The sequence below is a fragment of the Sebastes umbrosus genome, chromosome 16, assembly GCF_015220745.1.
Source record: "Sebastes umbrosus isolate fSebUmb1 chromosome 16, fSebUmb1.pri, whole genome shotgun sequence".
Taxonomy (NCBI): domain Eukaryota; kingdom Metazoa; phylum Chordata; class Actinopteri; order Perciformes; family Sebastidae; genus Sebastes; species Sebastes umbrosus.
Window position 1 is genome coordinate 5,123,400 of NC_051284.1, and position 19,323 is coordinate 5,142,722.

General features: G+C 43.9%; 1 protein-coding gene across 1 annotated transcript in view; it reads left to right on the forward strand.

The window, feature by feature from the left end:
• The first annotated feature begins 1,432 nt into the window (after positions 1–1,432).
• The window catches only part of daam2 (dishevelled associated activator of morphogenesis 2), a 140,840-nt gene continuing 122,949 nt past the window's right edge, over positions 1,433–19,323 (forward strand). The window contains exon 1 of the mRNA XM_037796508.1: positions 1,433–1,640. The gene's annotated coding sequence lies outside the window, so the exon portion shown is untranslated. The remainder of the gene's footprint in view (positions 1,641–19,323) is intronic.

Here is a 19,323-nt window from a genome sequence, read left to right on the forward strand (position 1 = left end):
ACGCAAGACCTGTACTTCATGTTTGGGAAACTTCATTGGAGCTTATTTCATTGGCAAACACGAGATCTGTAGTACATTTAAACCTGTTTATAACTTACTTCAAGCTGTTTTCTAGTCACACCTATTACAATATATATATATCTTCATGGCTGTAGTATTTGTGGTAATTATCTATTAATATCTAATTATGTGGCGTTAGCTGCTATATATTACTTTGCAAACATGTGTTGCACTTTTGCTACAAGGAGCATTGACCAAAAGTTGACTCGAGTCACTGTTTTGATGACTTGCAACTTAACTTGACAGAAAAATAACTTGACTTGAAACTCGACTTGGACTTGAAAGTTAAAGGTCCCATATTATGCAGATTTTCAGGTTCATACTTGTATTTTGTGTTTCTACTAGAAAATGTTTACATGCTATAATGTTAGAAAAAAAACTTTATGTGCCTCATACTGTCTGCCTGAATATACCTGTATTTACCCTCTGTCTGAAACGCTCCGTTTTAGTGCATTTTGACAGAATTGCGTTGCTAGGCAACAGCTTGGGTCCATGTGTACTTCCTGTCAGCTGATGATATTCACATACACTGCAACCAGGAAATAAACTGGGACACGTTTAGAATGTTTACGTTTAAAACTGTGTAAAGGGTCTAAATATTGTATATTTGTGACATCACGAATGGGCAGAAATCCTGACAGTTTGTTTCAAATGCAGAGTTTCTGAATACGGGCTGTGTGTATTTCCCTGTGGATTGAGTGTTTTGGATACTTTCACAGTATTTATATAAGACTTAAGCCTGCTTTATAATAAAAAAAACATGAAAATCTCACTTTTTTTATAACATGGGACCTTTAAAGAAAGTGTGCTCGGATGGTGGGCGGTGCTTGGTATTTCCTCAACCGATCTCAACATGGCTGTCGGGTCACGATCTCTCACATTTTGCAGCAAAACAGTGCACTACAAGATGTTTCTGAAAACAGTTTATGCGAGAAATAGTCATTACAGTAACAGAATATTGATTCATATTTGATCAGCCTAATTTGACCGTTTGATCTGAGTTTGCGAGTGATCAACAGCCGGCTCTCACAGACAGCAGCTGGACAGCAGACCTCAGATCAGCTCTTACTGCTTGTTTTCCTCCGGGTCTGTGAAATCTTGCAGATGCCGTTAGGGAGCACCGGAGGACACCGGTGTCGAGGACACCGGAGGACACAGAGGCACATGATTTCTTTCAGATTATCTTCTGTACTACTGTCTTTTTTTTAAATTGTTACAATTCTTCCTACTGCAGCTTTAATAATGAAATGTTTCACTTCTGATTGTGATAGTGTTTCATCCTCACTTTCAACACACACCCAGAGACAGCCTGCAGACAGACAGGCAGACAGACAGAGTGCGGTAGCTTTAAGAGGGGAGGCGTGGTGCTGCTGTTTTGACCGACTTGTCAGTCCCTTCCTTCACTCTCCACTATCACTCAGCTCTGAATGAACAGCCTCGTACAGTCAGTCGGAGGAGCAGGGCATCGGCTCTCTGTTGATCCAGCCCACCGCGACACTACACTACATTACATTTGGGTCGGATTCGTGTGGTGACAGCGACAAGGGATTATTATCGTTTCTCTGCAACGAAGCCGGGAGGTAAGTTGACAATTCCAACTGCAAAAATCCATGTGAATTGAGCGGTATAGTAGGGTTTACCTTGTGATGGTGCTTCTCTCTTCAGCAGAACAGGAGCCATAGGCTGGATATCTATCATACTGAACATGGGAGTGTTGGAGTATTAGCTGCGTTGCGTAATTACGCATTTTAGAATATGGTTTAAGATGGAAATGCGAATCATCATCATGCCAATTAAGCTCCAGCACCTGATGTGGAGACTGGATATTAATATTAAAGCAATATGGGAACATGATTAATGGCTCCATACCACCTGCTTCCCATCAAATATATATAGCACGTTTTGGGCCACCATTTGATGCATATTGGTTACTTTAGATGCACTATTGCGCATGACAGTCTGCCCACACCGATTCTTTTTTTGGTGACATTATTATCATTTTTTTCGGTTGTTGATGCCGGTGTGTGTTGTGACAATGCTGGGCTGCATTCAGGCTTCACGTGATGCGCAATGCATTTGACCTCGATATTATAACCAGGCGGCTGTGTGTGTGTCTGTGTGTGTGCGTGGTGCGTTCACTGGGCCACACGGACGTGTAGTTCCGGTGAGCGTCCATAGAGCGCGCTGCTGCGTCACCTCAACTGCTCCGTCATCACAGTCAGTCACACTGCAAAAGATGACTATTCACAATAACAAGGCATGCTGTGTAGTAGGTGTTCAAATCAATTTTTTTTTACTGTCAGAGTGAGATTCTCACTATAGTACTTTTTCTGTTTTTGGTTCTGTTTTTTTTTTTTTTTCTCCAAAAGAAAATCTTAAGAAATAGTAGATATATGAAAATTAACCAATTCTATATCATCTCTTTGGAACATATTTTGAAAATATGACTTTCAGAAGATATTCTTCTTCTTACAGTGTTCCCTCTCGAGCTAAATGTGGCTGCAGCAACCATTCAGGTTTCCACCCTGACATCATCAGCATGTTAAAATATGTTGTCAGGCTATTAAATAGGCGTTATCAGTCGCTATAAAGCCCAATAGATGTAGGTCAATAGGGGTCTACTACACCCACTAGTAGGTTTTATCATCTTCACATGGTAGATCACCGAAAGAAGGTATAAAATTACACGATAGCGACCTCTAGCAACCGTAGTAATCATGACAGTTGCCTAACCCTAAAGGAGTTGTAGTTTTGTTGCCTAAACCTAAAGGTGTAGTTTTGTTGCCTAAATCTAAAGAAGTTGTGGTTTTATTGCCTAAACCTAAAGAAGTTGTAGTTCTATTAGCTAAATCTAAAGAAGTTGTAGTTTTGTTGCCTAAATCTAAAAAAGTTGTAGTTTTATTGCCTAAACCTAACTGTTTTGTTGCCTAAACCTAAATAAGTTGTAGTTTTTTTGTTGTTGCCTAAACCTAACATTCAGTTTAACAACATGTTAGAACGTGTGGTTTTTAAGTTTTACTTTCACTTTTACAACCTAGTAGGCCCAGTAGGCCCATAATGACCCACATCTATGGTACTTATAGCGACTGATAACACCTATTTAACGGCCTGATAACAGTTGAATCGGGTGCAGCTGCAGCAACAGAAAACAGGTGTCTCCTCACAACTGTTTAAATCTTAGAAATGAATCCGGTCGATCTGATTGGTAAAAGCTTGAGATTTCTAGTCTCTCATGTCGGATTCCAAATTGGCGTTTTGTTCCAAATGAAAACATTTGTAATCAGGGAAATGAAGGGGAAATGCTTGCACACTCGGGGGCATCCATGTATGCCTCTTAAAGCCCACGCTGCTACTCAGTTTATAGGATGGGAAGCCATTTAATCTGACTGAACATCTGGCAGTGATGCAGCATTGGCTCCTCTTGGTCAGTTGTTGAGGCTTTACAAGCACAGCACCATGCTAAGCACAAAACCATCCCCTCCTCCTCCTCCTCCTTCTCCTCCTCCTCCTCGTCCTCGCTTTGCATCTGCTACATTCCTCCTACTGGATCGAGATTGGGCTGCTCGGGAGCATCAAGAGAACCTCACTGTTTTTGGTCACAGTTCGGAGAAATTAGAATACAAAATAAAAATGCTGATTGTTGGGTGAAAGGATTGGAATGGATTACGACATAGAAATTACATTTTAATCATGCTAACCCATTGGGGGTAAGTGGCTTGCAGGATTTGCCCATGTAAGGCTGCTGAAGGAGTTTTCAACAATGTGTAATGCACATACTTTACAGGCATCAATGGGCTGCCCACTGAACCCCATACTTGTGTTAATGGACATCAGCAATGGATGGATTTAGTGAAAGAGCCTTGCTGCACTATAGCCGGCTGTATATCTCTAAGCAGAGCTGCAATCCACTGAGCTTTTAATATGCTTTAAGCTTTTTCACAGGTTCTGCATGTCAAATCATATAGAAAAACTGGACTATTTGTCTATTTACTCTCAAGTCAGACCGGAGCAGCTGTTGCAGCGATTTGGCTGGAGTATTTTTAGGTCCACTGTTTTGATTACTGCGCATAATCCTTGTCCAGCTACCTGTGTGTTTTCAGAGGGGAGGGAGGGAAGAAAAATAGGTCCGACATCCAAAAGCAACACGGACCACTGGGCTGAGGTGCTCTGCCTCCGGCGGTGCACCCTGCTGACTGAGCCGAGGGTTGGTTGCGTGTGCGTTTCTGTGGCGGAAGGATGACTGGAAGCCTCGCTCGGCTCAGGGTGGCCGCGTGTGTTAACAGGTATCGGGGGGGCGGCCACATGTGGTGTGTGTGTGTGTGTGTGTGTGTGTGCCCAGTCGAATCTCCTGTGCCACAGGGGAAAGGGTGGCCAGCAGGGGAAAGACAGGGCCATTGTTCCCAACCAGCCACCGAGGCAGAGGTTGACTCACTTTCCAGCAGGACCAGATGTTTTGTTTGGCAATTGCTTTTGCCCGTCGGGGCCGTAAGGTGAGAATCTGGCGTGGCGGGCAGGATGGGGCAGGAGCTGGGGCATGCTCTCGGTGCAGGGAGGGCGACGCCGCTGCTCAAATCTTCTGCATCTTTTGTGCAGCCTTCACTGTAAACACACGTCTGCAGCCGATCCACTGATTCGTTGTAGAATTTGTCAGAGGCACTAGGGATGCACCGATACTGATACCGGATCTGATATCGGGCCGATACTGATTCAAAAAGCTGAATCGGGTATCGGTGACAATGGGGCTAATCTGTATATTATATACATTATAGATTTAATTCCATAGTTTTTACCATTTTGTTGCTGCATTAAAAAGTTTTACACTTGAATTGTAATTCCTGTTAATTTTGAAGATTTTTTTTTTACCAAGTTGCTGGTGCACGATTTATTATTTTAATAATAAATAACAATTCAGTAAACTTATATCCATGTATTTATCTGTTACATTTTGTTTTACAAAGTTAGGAAAACAACAATTCGTCACGCCCCCGGTGTGTAAAGGCCTTTACACATAAAAGAATGATCCCAGTCACGTCCACACAGTGAGGCATACAGCTTATTGATTAAACACTGGTATCGGATCAGTACTCGGTAAAAAAGCCCAGGTATCGGTATCTTATCGGGACTGAAAAAGTCGGATCGGTGCATCCCTAACAGGCACTCTGGATTAAGATATACATTGTATGTGGTCCAACTCTGACTTTTAATAAATCAGTATGTGACAGATACTGATCATCACAGCATGTACAGTAGAAAGCTCTGACATGTTACAGTTCATCAACAAGCATTCCAAGTCTTGGCTCAGTCTGGCCTCGTGAAACTCGCATCCTAAAAGTTTGCCAGCAGTCAGCCCTTCTTCTTTTTCTTCTTAACTCATCACCAACACACTGAGCAGCCACAGTGCACGTATAAAGGCAGGCCTCATGCCAGCCTCTCTGCTCCGGCCCAGTCTTCTCTTTGTGCGGTGGATAGGCAGCCAGGCAGCATGCCGGCTTACTGTATCTGTGCAGAGTTTCTGGCGCAGAGCGAAGGAGTCTGGGAGTAATTAGCTGCGAGGGTATAATCCTGTACCAGACACAGTGTTGCATCTGTGTGCATGCACCCTCCCCACCCCTCCCTTCTTCTCCTCCAAATCCTCAACCCCACCTCTCCTACTTTACTAGCACCTTCATTTATGAGTACATGTGAAAATGGTGAAACTCGTCTGGTTCACAGATTGTTTTTGCAGCAGGGGGGCAACCATATTTTACTCCATGAATTACAGCCTGCACTATACAGTGCCAAATCTCTGAAGGAAAGGGCACAGCACACGAATGTTCAGTCACTGTGAAAGAACTTGAATCGTAAACCTGATTTATACGGCATATTTTAATAATTGAAATTGCTTTTGGTAGATTAGACAAAACATGGAAAGGTTTACATTTTGGACACTAGACTTTTTTTTAATTGGGGATGCTGGGTTAGATACAGATTTGGACATGTTTATTTGAGGTTTAAAGGTGCAGTGTGTAGGATTTGGTTGCAATCTGCAACCGGCTGAAACTTCTCCCGTGTGCCGAGCGTGTAGAAGAACTACGTTGGCTGATGCGAAAATGTGAAAACGCGAATGCCGCCTCTCTAGAGCCAGTGTTTGGTTTGTCCATTCTGGGCTACTGTAGAAACATAGCCGACTCCATGAAGAGGACCCGCTCCCTATGTAGATATAAACCGCTCATTCTAAGCTAACGAAAACACAATTCTTATTTTCAGGAGATTATACATTAAAGAAAACATACTTGTCAAATTACATTCAATAGTTCCCCCTAAATGTTACACACTGGTCTTTAAAAGGGGAACACCACCTAAATTAATAATTCCAATATGTTGTTTCCATGGCTGAGGAAAGTTCAATCAATATTAGTGAACATAAGCTGCTCTCTTTCCAAGCCAGAAACCAGAAAAATAAGTCTTAAACTTGTGATGTCATCAGGTAAAAAGTCTGGAGCTGCCCCATAGACAATGAATGGGAGACTGCTGTTGTGTTGTTTTCTTTTTTATCCCAAAATGAGCTTTATTCTACTGTAGTGTTCTCAGTTGTGAATATATATACTCAGAACATTCCCCTGGGTGCTCTCAGCGTCATTTTTGATTTTAAAATCCAATTCATTGTCTATGGAGGAGGACCTTTATACCCTATGACATCACAAGTTTGAGTTTCAGCATTCTAGTTTTTGGATTTGGGAGAGTTGTTCATGTAGTTGTTCATACTAATATTGTTTGGACTGTCTTAGACCATAGGAATAACATGTATGAATTTTGAAAATTAGCATAGTTTCCCTTTAAAAATAAAGTCAGATGATGACAGATTCGTTATCTTTTCTTTTTACCTCAAGCAATAGCCCGATCCCATCTTTTATTAGAACAGTTCCTGTCTACAGGGGCTCAGTGTGCAGGTCTTTGCTGACGGGTGTATTGCAACAGGCTCTAGTCTGTTTCTCCCATACAGTAGTGAGGCTGTTATCCACTGTGAAGAACCTGAATTGGAGAGGAACTGCAGCATGGCAGGACTGCCCCAGAATGCCAGAGAAACCTTGGCAACAGATCAGCATGGGGGGGTTATCCAACTGTGAAGCAGCGCTGATATGATCTTAATGTACCTCCGTTGGCACCTCACCTCAATGAGCTGTCCGACATTTACTTTCTCTTTCTGTTCTTCGCGTCACTCTTGCATCTTAGTCTAGTTATTGTGTATATAAAGTTATGCAACCATAATTGCTTGGAAAAACCAACATCCGTGGGTCATACCTCTTTGTCGAAGGAGGATACCTCTTGTCCGATGTGATCTATTTAACAAAACAGTGCGAGACACTTTGCATTCGTCCTTTCTTACCCCTCCTTCTCCTTTTTCCTCCTCCTCCTCCTCCATCTGTCCCTATAGTCTAATTTCCCCGCGTTACGTAATCGTGTGGTTAATTAAAATCTCACAAACCCCCAGATACTTTATCATAGGATAGACACCTCCAGTTTCTGTTCTCGCGGTTCTGCACAATGTGCCAGTGTTAGCCCAGGCGTTTGTGCTCTCTAGTGTTTTTGGAAACAGTAGCTTGCTGCCTTGACTACCTGATTAGACTTGCATGTTTCCACCACTGGTATAAATTAGAGGCAATTTAAGTCTCGGTTTCACCAACGCATCAGTCCGATGCTACGGAGGGGGGAGCTTGTGGCCGCGGTAAAGGTGGTATTTTTGCATTAAGTGCGCGTGATGGCCGGATGATTGGTTCTTCAATCATATTGGGGCCGTACGCACGGGGAGCAGGTGCTCGTGTAAGATTGCCTCTTTAATGTCTTGAGGAATTATTTCCCCATCACTGGGGAAAGATTTAGCACTGGGGGTAATGGAGGTTGAGAACATCCTAATACGTCTTCACTTCCTGACAGCTCCCCTCCCCGCCCTCCCTCCCTGTTCCCAACCACGGTCCCCTTTACCCTCTACCCTCCTTCACCCCCCAGACAACTAACTCAATGAAATGGTTGTCTCGCTCCCCTGTCTCCATGTAGTCACAGGCAATTAGCTCCCGTCAAAATACACCGCCGGACCGAGGGTTGAGACTCGGGCATCCGAACCCCTTGCTCCTGCCCCTACTACGCTTGGCTAATATTACCCTGAGCTACCAGGAAAGGGCCAGATAGGTTTTGTCAGTAGAGAGAGGGGGGTTCTCGCACAGGTTCCCACTCGGGACCTGTGCGCGTGCTACCTCGCTGAGCACAAAGCAGCTCTTTCACTTGGGATCTGGAGCACATATGGAACCGCTTATCAAACCTCCAGTGCGTCAGTCGCCCCGTACTCTCTCGGCTGCAGGTTTCCCCCCTCACCTCCGCATCTCCGATTCACTTTGCCTCTGAAATTAGCTTGACAGGCTGCACCTGGGAGATGTTTCTCCATCTGCCCTTGCTCCTCGGTATACTCCTCAAAACCCGAATCCCACACACTACCTTGAGGTTTATTCATATAAGTACCCCTTAAAATAAATTTGGTTTCCTGGATGTTCTGTTTTGACCTTGTGGTGTGTACACACCATCCAGTGGACATAACTAAGCACTGGTTTTTGAACCACTAATGACCACCTGCACTCATCCACGTAGGGTAGACTTCCATAGTGATGCACGTGTTCGCATTCCAGTTGATATTACAATTGATTCACTGATATTTTCACCACGGGACATTTGGCATTAATTGCCGTTGTTGCTTAATTACAAATTTTAAGTTAAAGGGGACATATCATACAATTTTTTAAGGTTCATTCTTTTTTATTTTGGGGTTCTACTAGAACATGTTTTCATGCTTTAATGTTCCAAAAACACATTCTTTTTCTGTCTGTCTGAATATACTTGTATTCACCCTCTGTCTGAAACACTCGTTTTAGCGCCTGTCTCTTTAAGACAGGAGAAAAAGCCCAGTCGGCTCTGATTGGTCAGCATTTTCCGGTCTTCCGCATCTGCGCTGTTGCCCTCTTCACAGCGTCACTGCAGCCGGGGACTCACTGTGTGTGTGTTAACTACATGGGGTTTAGTGGCACTTCTACCGGTGACTGTATAGTTGTGACATCACAATGTTACGGAAGTCCTGATGGCTCGTTCAAAGTCAGTTTTAAAGCCAGAGTGAAGACACTGAGAAACTAAAAAACCTAAGGAATCCATTGGTACGAACCATGTCATACTAGCTTGTCGTGAAGGAGGTTAAATAACGCTCTTAACTTGCGCTAAATGTTGGCGAGGAAAAACTGTCATGGCCATTTTCAAAGGGGTCCCTTGACCTCTGACCTCAAGATATGTAAATTAAAATGGGTTCTATGGGTACCCACAAGTCTCCCCTTTACAGACATGACCCACTTTATGATAATCACATGCAGTTTGGGGCAAGTCATAGTCAAGTCAGCACACTGACAGCTGTTGTTGCCTGTTGGGCTGCAGTTTGCCATGTTATGATTTGAGCATACTGTTTTATGCTAAATGCAGTACCTGTGAGGGTTTCTGGACAATATCTGTCATTGTTTTGTGTTGTTAATTGATTTCCAATAAAAAATATATACATACATTTGCATAAAGCAGCATATTTGTCCACTCCGATGTTGATAAGAGTAAATACTTGACAAATCTCCCTTTAAGGTACATTTTGAACAGATAAAAATGTGTGATTAATTTGCGATTAATTGTAGACAAGGGGTTAATTGCAATTAAATCGACTGACAGCCCTAATTATGATACTTTCACAGTATTTATATAGCATCTAGACCTGTTCTATATTAAAAAAAAGACTTGAAAATCTCACTTTCTACAATATGTGATCTTTAAGGTGATATGACCTTAATTCAAGGTCCTGCATTTAGTAGAGCTCGCTCGTCTTTCCTTGAATGAATTAGTGTCCGCACAAAATTATAGAAACGCTATTTTAAACAGTAACACAATGCCAGCGTGACATCATCTCCAAGGATTGGCCTCTAAACTGCACAGCTGGGTGCAGATAACGGAGCAGCTTGGATGTTTATTTTTTTCCCCTTTCTGCATTCCAGCTTCTTATTTATAATGGCTATGATATCCAGCTCGGGGGGTTACTTCTATAAAAGGAAGTTTGACGACTTCTGCCGACCCACTCGGAAGGAGGCTCGCATGCCACATTTTCTCAAGATGTAACCTTTAGATTTCCAGAAGAAAGACATCCATCACAATGGAAAAAGAATGGCAAGTTTAGCTTAGGGGTCAGAGACGGTGGGATATGTGACCGGAGACCTGACTGCAAACGCTGCAGGATCAAACCACGAAGCTATCAGCTCCCTCAGTAGGGTACTGCTTTTGTGTCATCCAGGTGTATCCTCAAAAGGATTTATGGCCCTGACGTTCTGCAATAAGGAATTGTGAAATGATGGTAACAGATGCAGCTCTTTGTATCAGAGGTCAAACCTATGTTTTTGTTGAGAGTAGACTCAACACACGGTTAACTGTGGTGAAAGGTGACCTTTTGACCCGTGACCTGCTCCAACTGCCTGGCTGGCCCTCTAGGAAATAGATTGTGTTTACAAAGCATTCGTCATTGTGCGCTTTAGATTTAATTATCTTGACATGTTGGGTTTGGTAGATAATGGCATTCAAAATCCATCTGTCTGAGTCATGTGGCTTTGTTTTGCTGACGTATTAACGACACCCAGCTCCTCTTTAACCCATGGATGTATAAAAAGAACTGGATACAGCGTTGTAGGCGGGCTCCTGTTCATTCCTATGAGAGTTGCTCAGTGGCGCATGATGCCAAAATGGCTCGACTGCCGAGTGATAAAGTACCCGGATCATCTGGCGATCTTCCGCATCCATTGGGCCCACAGAACAGGCGCAGTAGCGTTTCCTTTAATTCCGCCTCCCAGCCCTCGGTCCGGCCTCGGTCTGGGTCTCATTCACATGAACGGATGAAGGGAAATAACTCTGGATTCAGCTATTAGTGCCTTTCACAACTTTTAGGACCTAACGATTCAAATGAGGGCTTTTCAAGTGTTCGTACTGGGAAGTTAATTTACCTCAAAAAGAAAATTATCCGCTGATTTACAGACGTCTCTTTCCCAAAGTAAGTCTATGGGGAAAAAGTATTTTTGGGCACAATGGCATCACGTGACGGACACGGCAGTTTGGCCACTATGAAAATTTGCTTCATATCCCGGCATATCTTCCTAGGGCATTGCCTTAACCTGAGAATTCCCTCCGCTTTTAGTAGATTTGGTCCCCGTTGTCAAACTTGACGACAAATCATTTGTCTGCCCTTGAGTTTTTAATCTTGCATTGTTTGTCTCCCAGGATCAGATCCTTCCTAAATTAGCCCAAACTCCCCAAAACACTAACAATCCAGATGTCCCCTTGTGGCCTGACACCCCATTTAATGCCTAGCAGATGGCATTTGTAGCGGTGGATTGTGCTGAAGACAGATTACCTTAATGAGGTCATTTACCAATGAACTGTGTGGGGTTTGGTCAAATCATCTGGTATAGAGGCCCATACGAGCCCTCCGAGCTTCTAAAAATGTACTGTAAGTAAGGTTACATGCAGGTTAAACATTCCCGGAAGAAATATCCTTCACAGAACAGAACAGTTGTTTATCTATATAGAGAACATTCACCGTGAGGGGCCTTTTACACAAGAGATACGGCATAGCATGTACTTCTTTGGGGCTGTGTTATTGTAACTATCAGATCTTCCTCCTCTTTCAGTCCCCTCCCTCCCTCCGTCTCCTTTGGTGGACAAGGGTCCTGTCCGCTGCCCCGCGCCGCTCTGTTTGTGTGTTTGATTGTGGGAAAATTTCTCGACTATCCGTGAGAGTCCTCCGCTCTCTGGACTGGCTTTTTCCCTAGGGGTCCTCCAGGCTCTGAGAGGCTGAGCCCCACCGTTGCTCTGAGGCCCTCCCAGCAACCCCCTAGTGGTAGCGGCGGTAGCAGAAGTCCTTTCTGAGCGGTTTGTATTCCCTTATTGCCAGGCTCAACAACACACTTTATCTTTCCAGAACGGGAGGGGGGGGGGGAGAGAGATCCTTCAGGCTTTTCAGCACAGCGATAAAGAAGCCTGGCAAAAAGCACTCCCTACCAATGAATCACTCCAGACGGGAGGGCTGAGATCCAGACATAGATGTGGATGTGACACAGGGTTTTGAGAATGGGGGCCAGGCTGTGGTGGGTTTACTTTGGCTTACTCTTGCAGAATACGTCCTGGCTCCCAAGCTGGATGTCGAACCTGAGATAGGTGAAGTTTATACTGTGTAGCTTTGAGTTTTCAGTTTTGTTAATGAGACTGGATGTTCCGGTTCATGGACAGTCATGTCGTTTTGGCTGAGGGAATTACCTCATTAAACTAAGTTTGTGGCTTTTTTATATTTAGATTGTGAATTCCAGTTTTGCTTTTAATGCATTTCGGTTGCCACTGGCATCGATTTGCTTCCATTTTCACATTTGGAGAGTGGTATCAGTTTCTTATTTTCACATCTGATTCATGGGATTTCCCTGAAATACAGGTTTTGTGTCATTCTCACGTGTTACAGTACGGTGTCACTGCAAGTTCTCTTGCTTAAAGGGGACATGTCATGAGAAACTCATTTATATTCCATATTACTCACTGCACTTTTCTCACAAGTCAGTAAGAGAGCAGACTGGGTGTTTTAGGGGAGGGGGGACTTAAAGGAACAGTATGTAACATTTTGAATATAATATTCATAACTACATTTTCGTTAGAGTATAATTACCTGAAACTAAGAATCGTTGAGTTTTCGTTAGCTTAGAATGAGCCGTTTATATCTACAGTACATAGGGAGCGGGTCCTCTTCACGGAGTCCGCCATGTTGCTCTTCCATGTTTCTACAGTAGCCCAGAACGGACAAACCAAACTCCGGCTCTAGAGAGAGACTTTCACGTTTTATACATACTTTCACTTCATTTACTTTACTTACTATAAAGGGCAATGAGGCGCAGCGTTTTTTTCCAGCTGAGATGCTTTGCTTGCATCTGGTTGCTATGATACGGAATATCCGTAGAGGTAAAACTGTCGGCACAAGGTAGAGTACTTGCTCCGGATGAAGGAAGGCTGAAGCACGTAGGAAGAGAGGACAGATTTGTTGGTCTATGTGTATTCATTTCTCCTCCATTGTTGTTGTTGTTCAGCACTTGTAGCCTACATGTAGGATGTGACGATTGGTCTTTGTGATATTAGTCCCGCCCCTCCTCCATTGTGATTGGACGGCTGGGTCAAAAGTGACAGACAGATGAGCGCGGCGTTTTACCCAAAGTTGAACATTTTTAAACACCATATGTGTATAGATGCTCGCCACCTCGTCATGCTGCTGGCGTTTGTAACATAGTGTAAATATGTGGCGCTCCCGTTGCAAAGAAAAAAACGTGAACATAGCGGTTGTGGCGGTTGCTTGCCATCGCCCGTGGTTGTTTTGTGAACAGGTATTGCAATATTGCGGTTATTGCGACAGCCCCTAATCCTACACACTGTCCCTTTTAAAGACACAGGCGCTAAAACGGAGCGTTTCAGACAGAGGGTTAATACAGATATATTCAGACAAGACAGTATGAGTAAAATAAAGTGTTTTTTGAACATTAAAGCACGTAAACATGTTCTATTAGAAACACAAAATACAAGTTTGAACCTTAAAATTAGCATGACATGTCCCCTTTGAACCCCACAATGACTTGCTTGTGTTTGACTCTTCAGTGACCAGCGAATAAATAGCCCGTAATTCTCTGCTGAAGATAAGACCGGCTGTCAGATACCCAAGCCTCCCACCTCCATCCTCAATTCAATTCGAGCAGCCGTAATTCACTTTAGCGGTGTGACAAATGTGTTTTATCGAAGTGAGGTAAGGCTGGAGCATCTTAGGGAGATTTAAGATGTAGATGCATCCCATCTTCTTTTCCCCCCTCTAATCCCTCATGATATTCTTAACCTATCCTCATATGCAGGGTTTGGAAGCCATACAACCATAAATAGTTTGACCTGAGGAAGAAAGACACGGTTTTAAACGCACGGTATCAGTCTTAACCTCCCCAGTGATCTCACTTTGTTGTGAACAAAAAGGCCATTACTGAACAGTAAAACATTTTCTAAGCTCAACACCGTCATAATTCTTGCTAAGACTTTGGGATTACTAAATTTTGGCTTCCACATCTTCCCATGCATTTCTTTCCAATCATGTAATGGTTTTATGGTTGCAGTTCAAAGCTCTTAAGTAGAACAGAAAGCGGTGACAGGCACTTTTACTGTGTTCTACGGGCTCTCTCCCAGCCTCTAATGCATCATCCCAGCTAACCGTCATCTCATTGTGTTTGAGCTTTGAGATGGATGGGTGAACGCAGTTTTTTTAAGGATCCAGGAGACGATAACGAACGCTTCTGTCTTTTTTTGCTGCAAGTAACTAAAACAGACAAACGCCATCTTGAACGGTGGAGCCGAGCCATAGATCCTTCATCCCCGGCAAGTTCTTTTCAAAGACTGCTTTTCGCCAAGTGACAAACCGCATGGTTGGTAACAGCTAAAGCATTCAAGGGGCCGTATGAATGGGGGGTCTGTCTCAGGAGAGGCTTGTTGAAATGGGGCCTTTTATCCCTACGGAGAGGCAGATTGATCTTGCGCAGGTTTTTGCGCTGGCGGTGCGCTTCAAATGGACTGTTGAGAGGTGAGGCGTTTATTTAGTGCCCGTGTGATGAACTGTCCTTTTTCCCAGATTTCAGCATCTGTGGGTGTTCTTCATCCATCCCTTGTACCCTATACTTCTGTTGTTCTTATGTCCACCTGCACCATTATAGGCTACCCCTAATGCCGGGTACACACTACACGAGAATCAAGACGATTTTGGGCCCGATCTCCCCCCCCCCCTCCTGACAATGGTCAGTAAAACCCTGATTTTTTTTAATAAATAATGCTCCATACTTGCGCTAAATTTTGGCGAGGATAAACTGGCATGGTCATTTTCAAAGGGGTCCCTTGACCTCTGACCTCCAGATATGTGAATGAAAATGGGTTCTATTGGTACCCACGAGTCTCCCCTTTACAGACATGCCCACTTTATGATCATCACATGCAGTTTGGGGCAAGTCATAGTCAAGTCAGCACACTGACACACTGACAGCTGTTGTTGTCTGTTGGGCTGCAGTTTGCCATGTTATGATTTGAGCATATTTTTTATGCTAAATGCAGTACCTGTGAGGGTTTCTGGACAATATCTGTCATTGTTTTGTGTTGTTAATTGATTTCCAGTAATAAATATATACATACATTTGCATAAAGCAGCATATTTGCCCACTTACAATACTTGTGAAATTTCTCTTTAAGATACATTTTAAACATGAAAAATGTGCGATTAATTTGCGATTAATCGCAATTAACTATGGACAATCGTGCGATTAATCAGGATTAGATATTTGAATGGATTGACAGCCCTAATAGATATTAAACATGTTCAATATTTACGATCGGATATCCTGTTGTGCGTGGAGAACCCCGAGGACAGCCGATGAAGCAGGAAAGAACGATAGCCGATTGAGAACTGAGCTGACTCGAGGCATAAAGTAGCAGTAAGGTGGATCTCAGAAATGGAGGACCTGCTTGTTGATTTGAGGCAACAACACAAGTGTTTATATAACTTGTCTCCAGGCCTTCATCCATCCATCCTTTGTCATTTTTCTTTCGGTACAAAAACAAAGTAGTAGTACAAAAACTTACATCGCTAATTCTTCCTGCCCGTTGTCCGCCATTTTTTAGTCGGGACTCTTGTATTTCATGAATGGAATCTGTTAGTTTGTGTTGTGCTGTTTTGGCCAGATCCTTGCTAATCACACATTATAGGAACAAAACTGTTACATTTTAACATAACATGTCGTTTTGTGTGGGCTCTCCCACGTTTTCAAAATGTGTTCAGATTTGATAAATGTTGTAGCGTGGGCCAGCCTTTAGAAGAGAGCTACATGACCACAGTAGCAGAGGGTTGCATGCATGGGGAGTGAATGCACTCCAAATGACTAATTAGTCCGTGGCAGGACTGGGAAAATCTTACATCACACGGCATCTGGCGCCGTCAGTGATGATGCTTAAAATGAAAAGGAAGCTTCATTTTTCCCAACCCCTTGTGTGATCTCACACAAAACCAGTTTGCCCTGACACATAAACAAACAACCCTCTCATAAACACAATGCACATAGATACCAGAGCTACCAAAAATAACTCGCTGTCCACGGTTGCTAGGACGTGGCCGGGGTCATTTCAGTTCCTCCTGCTGGATCCTGCCTTCTGTTTACCCCGACACTTCCTGAATGCTGATGGCAGATAGTCTCCTGGTTTATACAAGCGGAGGGGGAATGAAGAAAAACAGAACACAGCTCTGAGAGGCTGTTGGACGATGCAAAGGAGGAAGAGGGGGGATGGTGGTGGTGGTGGTGGTGGTGGTGGGGGGGGGGGAAGGATCAGTATCCCGGTAACCAAGGGAACAGCACCGAGGAGGTCACCTGATGTCCACATGTGATATTTACCACGAGGGAGTGATGGGGTGTATATGTCAGAGGAGGATGGCAACTGTTTTAACAGGCTTCCTCTCCATCTCCTCTACATCTGCAAAAAAAAAGTGGAAAGAAGACACAGCTTCTACATGAGAACCTGTGTTTTACATCAGTATTGATCAGGGACAGCAGATGAGAGGAGAATTATGGGAAAACACCAACAGCATGTCAAGAGGGAGAGTTATGGCAGGCCCACACTAACAGATTTTTCAAACCTTAAAAGATTTTGAAAATGTGAGAGACCCCACAAATATGTTATGTTAAAGTTAAGAGTTTTGTTTCTATAGTGTGTGGAGGACAACAATTTGGCCAAAAAAGCACACCACACACTAACAGATTCATTCATGAACAACAAGAGTCCCGACTAAAAAAAACGGAAATCACGATGTTAGTTTTTGCACTACTTTGTACTGAAAATTCACGAAGGATGGACCACGGATGTATAAAGAGAACTGGATACAGTGTTGTAGGCGGGCTCCCGTTCATTCCTATGAGAGTTGCTCAGTGGCGCCGAGTGATAAACTGCCCGGATCATCCGGCGATCTTCCGCATCCATTGGGCCAACAGAGCAGGCACAGTAGCGCCTCGTTCTTGGTCTCATTCACATGAACGGAGGAAGGGAAATAACTCTGGATTTGGCTTTTAGTGCAATTTACAACTTTTAGGACCTCATGATTTATACAAGGGCTGTTAGAGTGTTCGTACTGGGGAATTGATTTACCTCAAAAAAAATGTATCCGCTGATTTACGGACATCTATTTCTCAAAGTAACTCCATGAGAAAAAGTATTTTCGGCCCAATGGCATCACGTGAAGGACACGGAAGTTGTAGTACCTCCGTTTGGCCATTTCGAAAATTTGCCTCAAACCCCGGCGCTCTTCCTGGGGGCTTGCGATGCACGAATTAAGTCATAGAGACATGTAGAATAAACACTCATGTTGTTGCTACAAATCAACCAGCTGGTCCTCCATTTCTGAGCTCCATCTTACTACTACTTTATGCTTCGCGTTTTGCTTCAGCCGCCATGACGGCGGTAGTGATTGTCCTTCCTTCTTCAGTCAGCTTGGTTTTCAAATTGGCTATCGTTCTTTCCCACGCGACGGCGTCATCGGCTGTCCTCGGGGTTCTCCACACACAACAGGACATCCGATCGTAAATATTGAGCATGTTCAATATTTACGATTTGGAATCGGTGCTGCCGGGATGGACTTCAGAGCTGATCGGTGGATGTAAAAAACACTCTTAACATACCTCACAGCACAGGAATATCTGGAAAGATAATCTTCAGAACCATCAAAAAATCTGGGCTTTGCTGACGATCGTCGGGTGGGGGGGGAATCGGGCCCAAAATCATCTTGATTCTCGTGTAGTGTGCCTCTTTTCAACTGATGTGCTGTTGCCAACGGTTGCTGCTGTGACCATCACCGGTGCAGTTAAAGGATTTGCTTTTTTAAAGTGTCGATATGAGAGAAATCCAGATCTAGAAAAGCTAAAAGCTCTGCAAAGAATATGTGTGTGCACATGTGTGTTGAAAGGTCCATCCTGTCAGAGTGATGGAGAGATAACCCATAAGCCATTGCTGCGTGCGCCAAACCATCTGACTGTTTCAAGCCACACAGGACTTGGCCTGCAGGCTGATATATTTTCTGTCTGCCTCCGTCTCTATCTGAACGGCAGCTTGGCCGGACTGCCCATTTTCATGCAGCATCAGAGGCGGCAATATTTCTTCAGGCAGTGATCCATCTAGAAAATGTCTTTTTTTATTATTATTATAAATCCCCCCCTCTCCCTCTTTACCCCCTTCTACCTTCACATTGTCCAGCAGCCGCGGGGATTAGCTGTGAGTAGACCGAAAGACATTCGTGATCAGAGACGGAGGAAGAGGTGAAATGGGGTGGGGGGGGTCAGCACGATGTCAGCAATGCTACCGGACTGTGACCGTGCCCTTGACCACATCTAACTGGGATTGGCGCTAGCGGCGGGGAGGGGGATGGATGGATTAGAGGTATTAGGCAGACAGATTGGACCCCCTCGGTGCAGACATATAATGCTGCTGTATCACCTCACAAACAAGACCACTATCCGGCTGCACTGACAAACAAAATCCCTTAAATGCACAATTCCTTGCCGGAGTGATTGGGGGCTATTTACAACAGCACAGAGATCAGCCTTAATAAAGAAGGAGTATTGACGGGATTTTTTCTTTTTTGTATGCTTCTGAAAGTTAAGTGGTTGTGGGGTACCAAGAGCCAGAGGGGGAGTGACATTTTGGACGGACGTTGAGCTGTGTTTATCAGCTCAAAAGCCTTGATGAAATATATAGCTGGAATAATGACTCAAATCCAATTAGTTGATGAGAAATAAATTAAGTTTTCCAGTGGACTTGAGGGACTGAGTGCATGTGCTTTGGACCTTTTCTTAAGTCAATGTAAAGGCAAAGCACTTGCCTAACCATCCAGGTGTTGCCATGATTGTACACAGTCTGTAGTACAGTAATAGTATGATGTATCAAGATTAATGCAGGAGGATGTTTAATATATTTCAGAGTATCCCATTCTTGCACATTGCTCCAAGCCTGTTTCTAAAAACCGCCTTGACACTCTTCCCCTTCCTTGGATCCCTTTGCTGGGCCGCCGATTCGCTGCCAGGTCGCCTTGACGACGAGCCGCAGTACATAAACCACCAGGCGATGTTTGGGGAACGCAGC